Source organism: Sciurus carolinensis, chromosome 10, assembly GCF_902686445.1.
Source record: "Sciurus carolinensis chromosome 10, mSciCar1.2, whole genome shotgun sequence".
NCBI lineage: Eukaryota > Metazoa > Chordata > Mammalia > Rodentia > Sciuridae > Sciurus > Sciurus carolinensis.
Genome location: NC_062222.1, coordinates 133,413,214 through 133,430,171, shown reverse-complemented (window position 1 = coordinate 133,430,171; position 16,958 = coordinate 133,413,214). Strand labels below are relative to the sequence as shown.

Below are 16,958 nucleotides of genomic sequence, written 5' to 3'. Positions count from 1 at the left end.
GATGGTTTTGAGAAAGATTGCCCTCCCTGCTTAATAGAAGAGTGACCCCCACCTTAGTCTTTTCCTCCTTTATAGCAGGGTGATAAGATCAGCCACTTGGAGACACTGTGACCTTTCACCACCTAGTGGAAAGGGTCTGCCAAAAAGAGCAGGTGGACAGGAAGGCAATGAGAAGCCAGACCCATGATGATATTCTCAATCTGGTTTTCAATTAAACTCAGGCTTTCCAGCAAGAAACACTAATATTATGTTGAAGTACTACAGTGTAGACATTTACTAAGAATCACTCCCTAATGCAACTTTAAATGCATTATAAAATATGATTCTCATGACAAAAGTCCATGATAAAGTCTAATTCCATTTTGCAGATTAGGCAACCAAGATTCACAGAAGCAAAATCACTTCCCCAATGTCAAATGCATTGAATAAAACACTTCTTTCTTGATTAGGAACATTCTCTCTTGTGCCCAGAGTCATCATGAGCTACAAACTGTTCTGGGAACAGAGTTCTGTCTGCAAGGATGGTCCTGCCTTACGGAATGATTGACAGGCCTGAATCCTCACTCCAGAAGTGGTAGTCCTTATGCGGTGTTCAGACAGAGCCTAGAGAGGCAGAAGCCAGCATGCTCCCAGCAAGCTATCTCACAGGCAGGATTCCAGACAGGAGGGGCCGCCACGAGACTCTTTTATAAGAGCTGAAGTTTATCTAATGGAAATTTAAGACCAAACTAAATATAGCCCCCACACAGTCCTAAGACCACTGGGGGCACAGTGGTCAGTCTTCCACAAGATGGCACTCGGCTCCCTTATCTTCTGCTTTTATCTGTGATTTTAAGCCATCACAGAACAGGAGAGAAGAGCACAGCACCTGTCCCTGTGTATGTCACTCCTCATCCTTCTAGTTTGACAACTGTGACTTTTGTGCCTTTCCCTCAAGATCACAGGCATGATGTGGGGTCCTGAGAAACTCGGAGACAGAGGGAGGCATGTGGCACTTACCTAAGTGGCTGCAGGGGGGATTCAATCAGGATGGCTGAGAACTGCTTTGTCACAAACGTCCCTGGATGCCCTTCACGGCCTTTTGTCTGCTTCTCATAGGTTTTCTGTCCTCTCCCCTCTTCTCTTTTCTTCTCGTATTCTCTCTTTCCCTTCTCGTTCCCTCTGTCCCTTTCTCTCCCTGTACTTTGAGTCTTGTAACCATTCCTTCCATGCTTTCTCTGCACTGCTGTTTCTAATCTGTGGGTTCATAAAATAAATGTGTACTGAATCAAATGAGCAAAGACTAAGGAAACACAAGGCGAAAGACCAAGACACTCTCCGACAACTAATGCATGAGATTTAGTTGGTGGTCTCTGGGACGTGATGTGGAGGTAGCCATTCAGAAGGCAGCTCTCTTGTTCCCTCTCTAATGCTGACTTCAGGGCAGTCATTGTGTATATGTTTGATATCATTTAGTTGGATGGTTGAATATTAAACAACCCTCTGATATAATTTTAATTATGCCCATTTCTCAGACGTGGTGACCGAGGCTTAACTCACCTCCTGTGGCATGGCTGAGAAGAGGCAAAGTGCATTCTACCCTGACACCTCTGGCTGGATACACTTCCTCCTAACCCAATGGTGCTCTGCTTTTTTTTCTGGTCCATATTCCATAGAAATGCATTGCTAGGAAACAGCCCAGGTTAAATAAGGAGTTATTAATATTATATGCAACAGAAACTGGTTGTTTTGGCACAAGTCATAACTCACAATTGAAGAAACCATATAACTCTGCTTTGGAAACTACACATGCAACAAAATTCTTGTTAATTCCCTGCCAGGTTATTACCTGAAATGGAAACACAATATTTTTACAGCCATCCTTAGAACATGCTCCAGCAGTTGTAGGAAAACCGTGGATCATTTATAACTGAGGTCATCTACTTGGGGGGAGCCACTCTGAGGCCCTCTAACAGTTTTATTAGCTCTGGATTCCTCTGATGCAGGAGCAATTTCAGGTGTGAGTTTTCAAAGCACAAAATATCTCTTCAGTGTCCTCAGCGGAGCCCTTGTGTGAGGCCAGCTTTTCCAATTCCAGGTCTCCAGTAACGAGCTCAGAGCAATATTGGTATTTAATAAGGCCCTGCCTTAGTGGACCCAGCACTACCTCTGTGGCCTCACAGGTTGAAATATCTTCCTTCCAAAAAGTGTTGAGAATGACCTGGCTGGTGATTTCCTAACCCAGGAGAGTCTGACTCACACATTAAATGCACAGTGAGTTCTGTTTTGCTCTTTTAGCAAATAAATAAGCTCTCCTCGGTTTGATTATTCTGTTGCTTAGCTCACCAGGGAAAACAACCCTTCTCTTTCATCTTGGACCATTCCCCCCAGGCTCACTCACTTTACCTTTGAGATTATGGTATTACCCTTTCTGCAACTTGCTAAGGTTCCAGAATTTTCATAAAAGTAATCTCTCAGAATAGTTATGAGAAGAATAGGGATACTAAACTGCAGGGTGCCCAGTTAAATTTAAGTTACAGATAAATAATGAATATGGGGGCGGAGGGTGCTGAGGACTGAACACAGGGCCTCCCATGCTAAGCAAGCACTCTACCACTAAGCTACAGCCCAGCAACTGGGAATAATTTCTTGATTTTTAGTATCTGGGATCTAACCAGATTATCTCTTGTTTATCTGAAATTCAAATTGAATTTGATGTCTTATATTTTTATTTGCTAAGTCTAATAATTTTACATAAGAAGATCCCTTTTATAAAGCATTGGGCTTGGCTCTTTATAGCAGCAATCTGTTTTATGCTTATTAGAATGTGAAGAAAACTAAGGCCGGGAAAAGTCATCCATTTTTCAAGGTGACACAACCAGGAAGGACCAGGTTAAAATTTCAAACAGAAATAGAATGCAGAGGAATACTTTTTCTATGACAACAGTAATTCCAAAATCTAATCTCAGATATCTGTAACCAGCACCTTGTCCCTCCTTCCTATCCAGGATGCTGGGGAAGATCTGGTTGGAGAAGTAATTGGAGTTAAGCACGAGCCGTGTTTTCAGAGGAGACTCCCAGCCCGCCCTCAGTCCGTGCCACTGAAGTATTTATTTTTCTGAGCACAGCCAGGCAAGCATGTCTTTTCATTTCACTTGCATCTGCAATCACCTTTCTCTCACTGTATTTTAACTGCTGATATAGGACTTTGATTTACTCTCTTAAAGAATGAAGACATTTACATAAAACAACCTACTGCTGGATGTACAGGCACCTAATCTGCAGGAATTCTCAGGGAAATTCACAAGACTTAAAATGCTGAAATGGAAGTTTGTGATGGATATAAAAGGAGACAGGAATGTTTTAAACCTAAATGCATTTCTTCACTTATAGAAAATGTGGGCTCCTCAGTCCTCCAGGGATTCAAAAATCTCTACCTTGAACTGCCAGCTCAATGCAGGTACAGGATCCCAGTTGCAGATTCAGAGCCTGCCACCTTCACTCTGGGCATCCAAGGAAAGTGGCCTCATTGTGGGACCTCGATTTCCTCAAGTATAAAATAGAGTTGCTAAGAGCTCCTCTACTCCCTCATAGGACTGGTTATGAGAAATAGTGGAGACTGGTTATTATCGCACTATGTGAAATTGAGGCATCATCCTGGCTACATTCTCTTCAGGCCAGAGCACTTTGCGAGGTGAGATGTGCTGTGAAAAGGTCCCCAAAAGGTGCCACTATTCAACTGGATTCACCCTTTTACAGATGCACAAATTAGTGCAGTGAGTTCTCAATAAGAGTTTGGGGGAATGGGGACTTCAACTATGTTGGATCGTTCTTCTTTGGCTATTCTTCCCACGCTGCTCTCTTTTTTCATAAATATTTCTTCCCCCATGAAGTCCTCCCTAATTCCTCCAGACAGAAAAATGCCTTTTTTGAGCAACTACTTGGAAGTGGACATACTGTTCTAGAAAACCAAGGAAACATCCACCTCCAGGTCTCTGCTCTCATGGAACACGGATTCTGGGGGAGAGTGAGACATAGTACCCAAGTGAGCCGATCAAGGAACAAGATGACTACAGATAAACACACTTGCTGTACAATTACCTTAAGAAAGTGGGACTTGAAAGAAATAGGACCACAAAAGGGGCATACCTTTTTGGGATGGTCTAGGAAGGAACATGATGATTTTTCATCTCTTACAAGAAAGTTTGCTAATTTGTCTGACTCTACACCAAACTGCAGGTTTAAGAACACCAACTATTTCTTAATCTCCTAGACAGCTCTCCTGCCAGTAAAGGCAACACCCAAGGCTGGCCTGGATTTGGAAGAAGGTGTATCAGAGTTTCCCAGGGCACATGTACATTTCACACTTGGAACACATTTTCTAAGCCTTTGGTTTTCATAGGACAAAATGAAACACTGCAATAATAATAATTTTTTAAAACATGCCAATAAAAGCATCAAAGAAATCACTGATCATGGGCACCGATGTAAAGCAAGTGAGAAGCATCGAGGAGAATATCCCCGTCACATTTCCAAGGCTCTGTGGAACAGTGCTGGGCCCAGAGTTGTGAACGGGGACACTCTATGGTTCAGATGTCCTCACCATGCTTGTCAGTGCAGTTAGCAACCACCTGGGCTCACGCGTGAATGCCTTTCACACTGGTCTGCGATTTCCTTGAGGACTGGCCCTGGATCTGTCTGTCTCAGCAATGTACTCTCACCACACACAGCCCGACAATAGATGTGCTCAAGAGTCACTCTTATGAAAAGGGAGAGTGGAGGTCTCTATGTGGGATTAACCCACAACTGCAACTCCCAGAAAATGATAACGGCTACAGACGCCCAGTTCACGTTGGACAGTGACACAGGACTTTGGTTCCATGGAGCCAGAGACCAGACTGCAATCCCCCTGGCTACCTGCCACAGGACGCCCACCCAGCACCCTGACATTTCACATTGACGTCCTGATTTATATTTAATCCTTAGCATATCACTATCTAACTGGGAGAGATTTTATTTATCTCTCTTGCTTGCTGTCTTTTTCCTCTGCTGAGCACAAGGGTGAGGATTTCCATCTGCTTTATTCCTACTGTGTCACTAGTGAGCCGAACAATACTTGGCACAAGGCTGGAACTCAATAAACACGTGCTGAAGGAATAAATGTGATTTCTGTAAATGCTTACTGAGACAGCAACAAGAAGCATCCCAAGTGAGTTAAGACAAATACTGCATAAACGTGGATCGCAGATGATTCCAATACTGTGTACTCTGCACCCCTGACACTCCACCCAGGGTATTCTAGGTAACTGATTCTCCTGAATCTCATTTTCCAGTCAAATTTCCTCCTATCCCAGGAACTGGAGGCCATAAGTTGGAGACCTTGAGGCAGACATGAAGTCTAAATGCAGAAATATTCTATTGGACCCACAGAGTGCTATTTAGAAATACTGAATCTGCCACTACCTAGAAGTCAGTAGATTCCCCATAAAACAATGAATTTAGGGCAGTCTATCTTGAAAACTAAATAAATAAAATGCACCACGACTTGGTCTGAGACACACTAGCCCTGTGCTGGGTTTGAGCTATAAGGCCTCTCCTCAGGCATGACCTGTTCTGTCCAAGTTGATCCTTGCTTGCTTGCTGAAGGCATCTGAGCTTGCGACCCCTGCTGGAAAACTACCAAAAAGCATGCAATGTAGAGGAAAAAATATAAAGAAAGAAAGAAAAGATGCCCTCTGGGATCCATTTCCGTATGTTCAAGCTATTCCTTGGAAGAATAATGCATTCATTTTTCCAGACCTTGCGTGATAGCACATAACTATTGATAAACTATGGCCCAGTAAATATTATGCTAATGGCCTGAAACAGCTCTGGGCTTAATTCCCTGTGGGTAGAGGAAGCTGAGAATGCTTCACGCTGGAGGCAGGCCTGGAGAGGTGCAGAGGTGGTGTGCATCTGTGGGCCACAATGCCTCCCGACACAGAAGATTACGGATGGCCTCTAGGAGCTGGTGAGATGCCAAAAAGCCAGGTTTGGAAACTGGAAAGAAATGAAGGGAACCAGGCTCTAAGGATTATGTCAAGATGGTGCCAAAGGAATGGTTCCACTGGGAACACATCTTGGGACATCGATGCTGTTGCTGACGCCAGTCACTCGATCCATGACCCATGGTGGTAAATAAGCACTCCTTTGTCCTTGTGTCCTTTAACTTCTCCCTCAAGATTCCAAGCCCCAGGTGGGGTCATTTCACTCAGCCTGAGTTCAGGACTGGGAGATGTGGGAAAGAAGAAAGATCCTCACTCCGTCCACCAAAACCATCGCCCTAGATCAGGAGAGTGGTGCCCCCTAAAAAAGAAGACCCTTGGTTGCTGCGTATCCTCCAAACACTTTGTAGGAATTCCAGTAGAGATGGAGGGAAAGGGCAGGACAAGCAGTATACCAGAGTGAAATAAGAACAGGCAGATCTGCGTTCCAATCTGGAATCCTTTGTACTTTTAGAAAATTAATAAAGTTTCCTAATCTGCCAATTCCCAGTCTTTAAATAGAAATAATGCCATCTGCTCACCAGGGTTGTGAAAATTCAATTCAATCATTCATTCACTTCCGCAAACACATTTATCAAACATCTAATAAGTACCAGGCTAATTCTGGGGACAAAAATCTGAAAAACATCTAAAATGCAATAGAGGGTCAGAGCTCTGCTCTGAGAACAGATCCAGACAAGGGAGACTGAGGTCATTCCATGAAAGTGGACAGGTTTCACATATCCCCAACTGACCCCCCTATCTGCTAACTTACATTTTTAGATTATTCAATGTGAAGGCCTTCCCTGTAAACAGATTTTCTTAAGATGGATGTCATGCACTAAGGAAAAAAAGCAGAAAAAAACAAACACACAAAAGAAATACTCTAAAAATTAACTATGATACTTCAAAGAAGACAATAATAGTTTTGAGAAGCAGCGAAGCCTTGTTCTGGTAGAATTCACGTAGAGAGATCACAAGAAGAAAATGGCAAATTATATGAAATCCTCACTCTCATTTAATATTAGCATATGTAACTAACTCAGGGATACCCAAACTACAATTAACATGAACATTAAAATAGACATAAAAATGGAGAAAGGGCAATTTAGTTAAGAGTTTCATAAGAGTTTTATGATTGTCAAAATGCTTTTCATTTATTTCTCCTTATTTTCTCCCAATGATCCTTTAGTCTATTTTGCAGAAAACAAATTTGAAGCTCATGGAGGGAAAAACATTTAGCCTAAGGTCATGGGGCAAGAAGTTGGCTTTATAGTGCCTGGTGTTCTCTTCCCCTGTGAGGAAAAGGCAGCCTCAACAGAAAGCACTAGATCATGTAACCAATTAAGGGAAGACAATCACCCCAAATGGATGAGGAACAACCTTGGTCTATTCCAACCCAGCTGGGAAGTTCCTGCCTTCTGTAATAACTGGAAAGTTACTGCATTCCCCACTGAGCAGTCAGGAAGCTACTAGACTCCTGCCACAAGTGTCTCACATGGGAACCCTGGTTTTGGTGCTGGCCCTAGTACCCAATGCTTGAGCACTGACCTTGAGCACAGACTCTGTTTTGTTCCATCAGAACATCCCCTCATCTAACTGTCCGGCGGTCCAAACCCTAGCCTCCACAGACAGAACAGGACTCCACGCCCACGGTGGTTATGTGCCACCAAGGGGGGATGCCATAGTCCTGGAAAGGCAGTCTACACCATCAAGCGATTTCTACCCACCAGACTATCTTCTGGTCCCTTTCTAGTCACCACCAAATTTTAGTTCAATACAAGAAAAGCTTCCAAGTGACTTTTCAGAGAAGATCTGGGATTTTTTTTTTGTTCCAACGAAATGTTTTCTTTTGACAATAAAAGCAAAAACCCCAACTATATTGTGGAATTAGAGTAAGGCAAATCCCCTTTCCTTTAACAAGGTTACAAAGCAGATGCACCATGCAAGGGACTGTGGGCTCCACGCTAGTCCTATCACCAGAAGAGTCAAGTGCCCCTGGCTTGTGGAAACTCCCATTTGCAAGTTTAAGGCATCACTTTCTCACCAGCCTCCCCAATAAATACCTTCCATCATCAAGCTACAATGCATCTTCTTATACCCAGCAGCTCCACAGTGGACCTGCAGCCCAGAAACAGCTCAACAAGCTTCGCTCTCTGCCGCTGTCCTAATTAACTGCTGATTTAAGAGTGCTTAGTCATGAAGTTGTCCATCCCTGTCAAAGTCGGTTGGAAGAGTTAGATGGGTAGCTGAAGCTTGGAAAGTCTCCGTTAGAAGGGATCTTTCCCTGTCTAGGGCAGGAGAAAATCTTATGTAACACAATGGTCCATTTCAATATGTATTTTCTGCAATCCTGTGGCGGGGGTATCTAAGCACTGGAAATACAAAGGGAAGGCTAGCGCAGGGATTTGCAGCTGAAGCATTCATCTCCTGGAATTTCAGTAGGTCAGGCTTATACTAACTGCACCCACTGTTGCTGGGAAAGCAGAAAGCAAGAATAATTCTGAAAACCAATGGAAGTGCTTTGAAATGCAGGGAGGCAAAAGTTGGGTTATACACCCTCCTTTAAAAGAATTAAATATAAAATTCCTGCAATTAATCCTTAAGTGGAAGCTGGTAATTGTATTTTAACAAAATTAAGTACTATTTGACTGCAAAGCGAGAACGAAAGGCTGAGACTGAGGATCTCCTCTGTATTCTGGCTGCAGCCGCCTGAGCAGCTGGCCAAACACCCAGTTCCAAGCTCCTTGGGACTCAGCTAAAGATCAGCTCCCTGCCCTCCATGCCCGACGAGCGTCTGGAGGAGCAATCCAGCCCGGGCCCGGGCGTCTGAGTAGAGCTTGGTTTGCGAAAGGAGCGGCGCACCGCACTCTCTCCTTCACCCGCTGGCGGCTCTCCCCGCTACTCCTTGAGGCCGCTCTAGGTAGCAGGAGATTGCTTCTGGGAGCGCAGTCTGAAGACGGCGCATTTGGAGTTGCCTCCCCAGGACCCCCTAAAAGCATCTTGGAGCTAGTTGTGGATAAAAATAGCCGGGATAACGCTGAGGGAAGGGGCGGAGCGAGTCTCGCGCCAGGCAAGGCGAGGACACCACTGGTTCTGCAAAGTGGGGGGTAGATAGGCAGGGGTGCAACTCTCGGCCCAAGAAAAGGCCCTGGGCATGCAAGGGGCACTCGTGCCCTCTTGGTGGAGGTGGCGAGAAGTCAGATCAATAGCGCTGGCACATAACTGCTGAGCCCAGCACAGCCCTCTGACTACCGTGCCGGTATCCTGGCTTTGGCTCCCGCTTCTCCATCTCGCCCTCCGCCTGCGCTTCGGGTTCGGCCCTTGAAGCCGGCCCTCGGGATCCTAGACAGGCTGTGCCAGAAGGGGGAGCAGCGCCGGGTCAGCCGCCAGCCGGGAGAGCGCACCTGGGGAGTCAGGCTGGGCGGGTAGGGGCTCAGCGCTCCCAGGCGGGTTCGCTCCCCATGCCCCCACCCCAAACCTCCTCCACTCTCCGTGGTACCCGAAATAGAAACCGAGGCGGAAATAAAAGTAAGAAGGAAGCTGAAAAAATCAAGATGCAGTTGTAACTGGCATTCCGGATGATAGGCTACTTACAGTCCGGGCGGTCGCTGCCATCCCTTTCCTCGCTAGCACCCCATCCCTCGGGAGATGCCCCAGCGCCTCACTACTCCAGCCGACCGCAAAGGTCAGCCAGACCATCTTGCTCACCCCGGATGCCCCGTCGGCTGAGCGACTGGTTCTCCGACCCAGGTGGTACCCAGGCTTGGCTGAGCGCTGCGCTCCCGCCGCCGCACAGGGTCCTAGTGAGAAGCCGCCGGCGCACAGCGGCGGACAGGAGAACCTCCCGAATCTGCTAGGCGAAAAAATCCAATCCGTTAAGAGTCAGAAACTCCAGTTCCTGCCCTTGTAGACCAGTCCCCGAGATCTCCAGAGCTGAGGTGCTGGAGAAGGAGGGGAGGACGAGGAGGAGACCCTACCTGTCTTGGCTCCTTCCTACTCACTCCACTTGCTTCAGCCTCCACGCACCTTGGGTTCTGCTCTTGCCCGGAGTCCCTGGGAGCCAGGCGAGGGCACGTCGGTGCGGTTCCCCAGCCTGGAGGCCCCCGCCCCAGGCGCGCTGCACTCACCTGAGCCGCGGCGGTGTCCAGCCGGTGGGGCTCCCTAAACCGGCTCCCAGGCTGGGCCATGGGCAGCCCCGCCGAGCACCCGCAGCGGGTGCAGTAAAGTCCGTGACGGCCAAGGGAGGGTGAGGAAGGGGCTCCGGCAACACAGAGAAGCGGCGGCGGCGGCGGCTCGAAGCTGCCAGCCGCGGAGGACCGTGCAGCCGGGCGTTTTGGTGCTCTATCCTAAGGAGGGGAGGAGCAGGAGGAGGAGCAGGAGCAGGAGGAGGGACGGAGGAGGCCGGGCCCTGAGGGAGAGCGCGCTGGGCAGAGGAGGATCGCGAGCGCCCACTGCTGCTCAGCCGGCTCGGGTGCGGCCCCGAGTCATGCTCGCAGGATGCCAGGAGCGACTCTGCTCTCGGCCGCTCAGCAGGACCCCACCTGGCAGAAGATTCAGCCGCGAGTCCTAGAGGAGTGGGTCCCGCCTACCCCGTGTGCGGCTCCTTGGGTTTCTATCCAAGGTGAGGGACAAGCGCTTACAGGAGTGTGGGGCGAGTGGATCGGCCGACTTCGCTGTCACTACGAACCTGGAACGTCTTGTCCACTCTCTGACCCCTGCTTGGTCGAGCTCGGAACCCATCTGTTCTCCCACTTCCCGGCTCTCCATGGTCCCCTGGACATGCGCTCCTCCCACTGTGTTCGCGCCACGTGTTCCCTTCCAGGCAGGTGACTCACCTTAGGAACCGGTGATCGCTGCGCAGCCCGGGAAGTAGGGGGAGCCATTCTCTCCAATTCGCACTGCAGCCGAGCTGGGACAGCAGCGACCGCCTGGGCCGGGAACCGCTCAGGAGCCCACTTCAGAGTGCACGGTGTCGCCACTGAACACACCCTCCCTTTGGTTTCGCGTCGGAGCTTAGATGCCCTCTTACCAAGGCGGCACGGAGAATTCGGTTCTGCTTTTGCTAGTGAGCTAGCATTGCAAATGTCAGCGCTGAAATTAAGCAGGGTCCCCTGGAACACTCCTTAGTTCGGATGCTGAGAGGTTTTGTGCCAGAATCGACCCGCACACAGTAGTTCCATTTAAGATTTGGAAAAGCGTGGGTTTGGAATCTTGGAGAAACTGGGCGGCCTGCCTACCTGAACCAAAGCAAGCTGCCCTCAAAGGCGAGTCAGCAAAAGTGGTTCATCTTTTTTTTTAAAGTCAAATGCACATCAGAACAATGTTTACACGCCATTTCAATACCTTTCCCATATTTTAAATATTCGAAGATAAATATTTGGAAGGATTCAAACTTGCCATTTACTTTTTTTTTCTTAATTGTTAGTCTTCCAACGAAGGGAAAGTTGCTATAGGGAATTTCTACAGGGAATTGACCCCTTAATTCCTGCAAAGATTAGTCTCTGCCCTTTTAGAAGGTAAAGAAACGCCCAGTGCAGTATTTTTTGGCTGATAAAACTAGAAGTATCCATGAGGCCTGGATCAAGACTTCCTTTTAAAAAATAAATTTTTAGGAGTTTTAATGACCCTGGCTATATGAACTTTCAAAAAGTCACTTTAAAGCTGCACTTTGAAAAACCTTAGCATTTAAATTTATCTTAGATGTAAAGGGCTGTTTTTCTCTCCCCTCTATGAAGCTGGGTAAAATCACTGTATGAGGTTATTCTGGTCAAGTGGAAGTCTAAGATAAAGCCCTGCCAATCATGGTATGGGTATGCTTCTACCTGCAGCCAAGCACAATGCAGATCATGAGTTCTCCAAAACACACAGAGGTTTTGATACTCAAAATTGTTATGATTCGTTTTTCTAAAGGTTTCAAAGTGTTAGGCTACCCATAGTATGAATTTCACAAGTAATTTGTGAGACACAAAGGGAATAACTATGCTTCTATTTGCACCCCTTGAAGCCAAAGGTAGATTAACTGACCTACTTCATTACCTACCACAAGACATTGAAAGAAACTAGAATCCCAGGCCCCAGTCCTGTGTCTGTTAGTTACTTTCATTTGCAGAGTGACTCCAGCTGACAAGTGACAAGAATTTGAGAACTGGCACTTTAGGTATTCTCATTAAAAAAAAAAAAAAAAAAAAAAAAAAAAAAAAAACCACACACACATTCATTAATCAATCATGTTCTCATGTTGAGATAAGTGAAAATATAAATGGACTGTTTTGTTCTTATTTAGCATCATGTCTCTGTGCAGACGTTTACCACCTCCCTTAATCAGTCCTCCCTGAAGGCTCTGGACATGAATTATACTTCTATCCAGGCATTCATGTGACACAAGAGCTTAGCTCTGCTGTAACAACACAGCATTCTGTTGAAAATGTCTGCCTAGGGACCTGTCCTCCCCTGAAGGTCAGAAGTGCCTTGAGTATTAGGACCATCACATAATTCTCTTCCCCCAGACCCTTGTGTGGTATCTGAAGCATACCTTGCTCTAAAGGAAAAAAGAGTCTATAGACTTAATTTCCTTTACAGTGTGATGATTTAGGCTAGATATGCTCCCATTCCAACAATGGTGGGTGTGAGAATGGAGGTCCATAGAAGGGTAGCTGTCCTTTGAGTTGTGTGAACCAAAACAGTGTCATCAGTTGGAAGTGTAATAAGATGAACTCTGCATTGCTAACATTTAAACCCTTAAAATATTGATTGAGCATCTAGAATGTATCCAACACAACTGCAGGCACTGCGGGAGAAATGAAAAGCCAAGATGGCACCATTGCCCTAAGAAGGAATAATAAAATCTGTTCTAAAACAGAGACAATGTTGACCCACAGCCCACCTTTGTAGAAACCCCTTGGCATTGGTTAAATTGTAAGTTGCACTTGCAGAAGGTGTGCTTGGTAAGTCATCAGCAACACCAGCAACTCAGTTATAGCTAATACTCCTGTGCCAGGGAACTGTGGAAAACACCTTTCATTCTTAGGGCAACCTTCTTAGAGAGAACCTAGGAATTACTCATTTGACAAATGGCAACTGAGGCTTACAGAAGTGAAGTAATTTATTTAACGTGACGTGTCAATAAAGAGTCTCCTTTAACCAACATTAAAGAACATTAGTCCAGACTTCCCTGATTTTGTAACAAAGGGTTCATTGGAGCACTAAAGGAAGATGCTGACACCCTTCCACTAAAAATAGACTCCTAGCACAGTGCTCCTTGCAATTGAATGGTGGGTCTGCTGTTGTTGGTTTGAGCTATTCTTTTTCTTCTCCTATGGAATGAGGTGGGGAAGTCATGAGAAGGGGAGGCAGGGAGAGAGAAAAGTCATGAGCTTGCTTCTCCTGAAGCTGTCTAGGACCCACCCTCTCTCCACCTGCCCAGACTGGGGGATTTTACCTGCAAGCCCTGTCTACTGGGCTGCCCTGCATATCTCTCCTCTCACAATGGCCATTTGAATCTTTCAGGTTAATAGCCTGAATATTAAGGAGTCCAATGGGATTCTTTACAAGCAGAAGAAATTGGGATCAGGTTAAAAATCCAATTTTAATAAACTTTCCAAGTCTTGATTTAGCCGGTTGTGCTAATGGCTCTTACTGCTGAATCACCTTAAAAGTCAAATGTACTTTTAAAAGGTCCTTCTTGTATGGGAAGCTTGATGGATATTGCTTAATTGCTCATTGTGCATGCCTGTCTTCCTAGAAAAAGATCATCTGTAAAACTGAAGAGAGCTGATAGCAAATGCAGTTACCCATAGAGTTGGTTGGGTAGAGGGAAGGGCGTTAGGTTTGCAAGATAATTTCCACTCATTTTGACCAAAACAAAGAGAGCATGATTATGCTGTGTGAAAATGGTATCCTCAAATAACTCCACTAATTTGATTGTGCTGAGGTCTAGAATTGTTTCTATTTCTTTTGATTTGCTAATTAGCCAGAGCAGTCTGTCTGTGAGAGAGGAAATGAGGGTCAGATCCACAACACATGGAGGATTGTGTGTCCTTCCAACTCAGCTCACCCTTCACATGCCCCCTGAAGCTGTCCATCCCAGATTCCAGTTTACCTACAGTCCACACATCTATCATTGACGGATTATTTGGTGTTTTTCTGTTTTTGACAAATGGGTTTTGTTCTTTGCATGATACCAGCTTTCTTCTTGTAGCGCTTGGTTGCAGGGTTGAGTTATGACTTGTAGCACTCTTGCCTCTGTGGGTTGCATCTTCACATAATGCAATGATTTGGATTTGGTTTGAATGTTCCCCCAGGGCTCATTTACCATGACTCAGTCCTCAGAGTGGCAGTTGTGTGGAGGGGGTGGAACCTTTAGGAGGTGGGGCCTCGTGGGAGGTGCTGGGGTCACTGTCATGCCCAACACAGGGATTAAGGTGGTTCTCTGATGAGCCCTTGGTCAATCTCCAGAAAGAGTGGCTATGAAAGGTGCAAGCCCAGCCCCACCCATCCCTCTGCTTCCTGGTTCTAGATGTGACGGCTTGCTCCTGATTACCATCTGGTCACTGCCAACAACCGTCGGGGGATGCTGCCAAGGCTGAACCCTTGCAAGAACCTGCCATTTAGACAACCTCTTTACCTACAGGTTGACCTGTCTCTAGTATTTTATTATAGTAACAAAAATCCGAGTAATGCACACACATACACTAACAATACTCTATTTAAGAATCATATTGGCATAAAGATGAATTCTTGTTTCAATGTTTTCTTTAACTTCAAAGCTTACGTTTTCTTCTAATTTTAAATGAAATTACAGTATTTTTAGAGGGCCTCAAAGCACCATGGGCCCTAGGCACTGAGTCTATGACTTTTAATGGCAAGCTTGGCTCTGTACACATAATGACATTGCAGAGCAGGAACGCTTATTTGATTCAGGTGGAGGAAGTCTGTTAAATACAATTTCATATAAATAGCTTATAGTCCATTTGTTGTGTTGGATAAACAACTACAGACAACATATTGCTTTTATTTCTGATCTTCTGTCAAACTTTGCCTGGAATTACACACATTAGTGCAACAAAAATGGCAATATTGCTGGCCTGAAGTTGGTCCCTTCGTAAAATTATTAGATCCCGTTGAGTGCTGGAACACCTTCAGGGCAATGGAAAATTGTGGCACTCTTTTTGATTTTAGGTTTCCTGGGAACAAAACTGACTGATCCTCTGATGAGCAGGTCTTGATTTTCTTTTAGACCTTATTCAAAGATACTCACTCTCTACACGGAAAATGGAAAACGAAAACCAAAAATAAAAAACATTTTCCTCTCCTTGTAGTCCCATCAGTTCATTGGGCCAACATTGACCTGGAACCTCCTCTATAGCAGCACCCATGCTGGTACACAGGTGGAGATTTGTGGGGAAGAAAGGAAAGCAGTCCCTCCTTAAGGAGCTCGGAGATAAGCATGCGCAGAATAATAACATATTGTCTCTGTTCTCTGTATGCTAGGAAGGCAGAAGGAGCTTTGGAATGTAGGTCTCTGAGCTTGTATCTCACCCTACCAGCAGCTCTTTCCCACCTGGGGCCCCCAGAAATTTCCTCTAGATGTGGCCCTGTTGTCCTGATAAAGTGACAATTTAACTTCCTTCCTGCTAATCCTAGTTTGGATTCCACATTTTAAATATAGCCAAACCCATGCAAGCTAGAGTTCTCTTTTCAAGGACTTTTGGAATCCTTTGCTTATAAAAACATTTGCATTGACACATAAATGATCTAGTACGTGTTTTTTTCCTTTGTAGTAATAACTATTTCATAGAAAGCTTTGAAGTGCAAGCAATTAGTTCATTCATAATTGGAAAAAATGCATAAAGTGATCAAGTTAGCATCTCACAACCCATATGCAATAGTACTTGTCGTAAACCGATAAATATGATGGTCTTGTACAAATCAGGGGAGTCCATTAGAGAACAGGTGAAATAAGAGAGGTATATAAACATACTACAAATCATGACCTTTACTGAGCCACTGTGTGCTAGATCTCAGTATATTCTTCACTTACTCCATCTTACATACAAACATAAGAAGTTCAAGTTGAAGGCTGTTTGTTCCACCATGCAGCTAGCAGTTCTGGACTTAGAAGCAGGTCAAAGTCTAATGCTTCCACCCTTTCTTACCTTCATCTGTGCATACCATATAAAAAGAGGAATGCACAATATATTGTTAGTTCTTTAAATGAAGAAGAAGGGATTTGAATCCTTCATGCCTTCAAAATGTACTTACATTCTAGGAATGTAACTATCCTTAAGGTATTTAAATCTGATATTCATGATATTGTTATAATTGTATTGAGTAAACTAATTGACGAAAGAAAATGCTAGGCTTACAAGCTCAGTTCTCGGTGTAATTGGCTCTCCGCATTATGATCAGCCTTTAACTGTGGAAGCTGTCAGGACCACCGTTCCTGACACCCTTATCCTCACACACGGGCCCTCGTCACATGGGTGCTTCAGGCTCGGCTGTGCCCTTGGTCACTCCTTCCTCCCAGCCTCACTTGGTTCTGCAGCGCGAGAGCTCTGTCCAAGACTGGGGTGGACCCTGGAGATGTACAAGTGAGATAGTGGCAGCAGCCCTCTTCTCCTGGATCTGAGTGTTGGAGAGGTGTTGGTGGGTTCTCTGGAGGGCAGGATGCTGTCACCGGCTCTTGTCCTGTATTACCAGAGCTGGCAGTGACACAGGGAATGCTTATCTCTCCTTCGCCTTAGTCTGTGCTGTGTGAGCAGGGAAAAGGGAACCACTGACCAAGGCTGCTTGAAACCCCCAAAACTGACAGGCTCCCTTGATTCCTCTTTCCTGGCTCCTCTTTGCCACCCCCTTGCCCACAATCAGCACTTGCAGGCACTGGCCTGTCTCTAATTCCGACCTTGGCTTTGGCGCTTTCCTGGGTTTCATGAGAGTTCACGGTGTCCGTGGTCT

General features: G+C 45.7%; 1 protein-coding gene across 4 annotated transcripts in view; it reads right to left on the bottom strand.

Annotated features, from left to right (window-relative positions):
- The window catches only part of Hs3st1 (heparan sulfate-glucosamine 3-sulfotransferase 1), a 29,702-nt gene extending 18,931 nt beyond the window's left edge, over positions 1–10,771 (bottom strand). Inside the window, exon 1 of one of the 4 annotated variants that reach the window (XM_047565639.1) lies at positions 10,693–10,771. The gene's annotated coding sequence lies outside the window, so the exon portion shown is untranslated. Of the gene's footprint in view, positions 1–9,599; positions 9,727–10,132; positions 10,584–10,645 lie in introns of those variants that run through there. The other 3 variants (XM_047565637.1, XM_047565636.1, XM_047565638.1) reach the window with 3 other exon arrangements.
- Between the last annotated feature and the right edge of the window lie 6,187 nt (positions 10,772–16,958).